Genomic DNA, 2500 nt, shown 5'->3' with positions numbered 1-2500 from the left:
CGGTTTTCCTTTCATATATATATATATATATGTTTACATACATACATACAAACATACACACATATACATACATATATATATACATATATATGTATATATATGTATATATATGTATATATATGTATATATATATAAATATATATATATATATATATATACTTACATCTGTGTGTATATACATTTACATACGTATACATGTATATATACATACAAACAGCCTAATGATCGTATTTGATATTTCCATTATTTCTTTTCCCTCTTGCAAATGCATCCTCACCACTGCGATGTATCGGGAAGTCAAAAAATCTCAGAGAAATTCTTATTGCAGGCAGTCTTTTTTTATTTTTTTATTGATATCATAAAGTCTTTACAAGTTGTAATTATTTCATGCAATTATTTTTCTTGACATTGGAACGCAAAACTAACAAAGAGGATCTCCAGGCTATTTTCTCATATATTAATGTTTTTTTTCCCTGTTTCCGTATTATTTTCAGGTCATTTCTGTAAAATATTACATATATATGCATACATGTGTGTATATGTAATTATACACACATATATATGATGTAAGTATGTGTGTATATATATACACACATATATATGATGTAAGTATGTGTGTATATATATATACACACACACACACATATATATATATATATTCATATATATTTATATATATATACTTATATGTATACATATATATATAAATATATATATAAACACATGTATGTATGTATGTATAATATAAATAAATAAAATATATATATATATGTTGTAGCGGGGCGTAGACCAAGTAGATTTTTATGCATCTGGTTGAGTTCGGGCTCGACCGAGAATAAGAATAAAACTATTCAGGAAAAGATTCGTCTGCAGTGAACAGATGTAAGGTTCCAGGCCTACGTCACGCTGCCACCACCCGATTAGTAGGTTCGGGAACCGTGTGTGTTGTGTATGGGGGTGTGAATGTTGTATGAGAAGAGGGTGGAAGGAAAATACAGAATGTGTGTGCTGAATGTTGGATGTGTAAGTGTGTAAATGTGAAAAGGGAGATAGCGTAGGCTGAGCGTCTGCGTGGACGTGTATGGAAGAAAAAAGCAAGATCATAGAATTCTTCCTCTTCCCTTCGGATTGAGCATCCACCTGCTGGAAATGGGAACCCAGGTGTAGCAAAGTTATGATCTATTCTAGAATATCAGCTTAATATACTCTGATTCATCTAGCCTTTTTACAGCCTTTCAGGGTTGCGAGATAGAGTAACCAGCAATGTGCTGTTTAGGAGACCCAAGCCCAAGATCTTTAAGCATTCAGCTTTAGTCAGAACCAGAACTTTACACCGATGTCATTTGTTTTCCTGACTGGGACTGAGTGAAAGTTCTATGACGGTATGATATTTATTGAACAGGTTACACTCTTTAGGTAGGTCTACAAATAATTCAGTCATGAGAAATTGATAGTTGCGTACATCACCAATTTAATCACAGCGGGGGTGATGTACGTGGAAATCAACACCAGATGTAAAAACAAAATTACTCACGAACATTTACCCCTAAGTTGGCGTCCCAACTCTATAAGTATTTTTAAACAGAGTATAAGCACAAACAAATACACCAAACACTAATTCAAACAAATTAATCTCCAACCCAGAATGGAGATTAACAAACAAACAAAAAAAAATATATATAGTGCTGAGGAACTCTGAATAAAAACACTTGTATAGTTAACGAGATAAAAACTTGTACGAAGAAATTTACTTAGCGGCGGAAGCCAAGTAAAACAATAAAACACCAAAAGGTCATATCACGAAGACTGCCTGAACATCCACAAGGTCAGGCAGGAATCGACCAAGGCAAAGTAAAAACAATAAACAAAAGAACGGCAAAGATAAGCGGAAACGGCCCTTAAAATACGGGCGAGAATGTGGAAGATCTTTCTCCCAGGAGGTACGGATCCTCAAGCTGGGGGAAAGGAAAAAGAAACAAAGAAACAACCAATCGTAAAAACAACAACAACAAAAAACTAAGTAATAACTTAGCTTAAAAATAGGAAATGGCACACTGGAGGTACGGATCCTCAAGCAGTGTTCCTTCTAAGTGAGTGGTCCTTTTTATGCTCTGACCCTTTGTGAAATCAAAGGGCTGCTTTGGATTTTCGTGGAAGAGAGTGCACGTTGCAAATAGTAGTGCAGTATGACACACGCTAAAGTCCAATAGAGACCAGGTGTCTTCACCACACAACCATAAGAATACTTAGCTTGCAAAACACGGATTCGTCAACCCTGGCGCGAAGCGAGGTAAATCCCAAGCGAGGTAATTCCAAACGAAGTAAATCCAAAGCGAGCACAATACCGGGAGCGGAACCACTGTCCAGCATAGAAGTCAGGACCGAACTGTCTTCCCCATAAGCATGGCGCGAAAAGAAAAAGATAGGCAAAGCTTTGGAAGACCAACCCGATAGTTCGGTAGTCCAAACAACCCAAAGGACCCGAACTACCATGAAAAGA

The sequence above is a fragment of the Penaeus chinensis genome, chromosome 39 (genome assembly GCF_019202785.1).
Source record: "Penaeus chinensis breed Huanghai No. 1 chromosome 39, ASM1920278v2, whole genome shotgun sequence".
NCBI classification, from domain to species: Eukaryota; Metazoa; Arthropoda; class Malacostraca; order Decapoda; family Penaeidae; genus Penaeus; species Penaeus chinensis.
Note: the sequence above shows the minus strand (reverse complement) of the source record.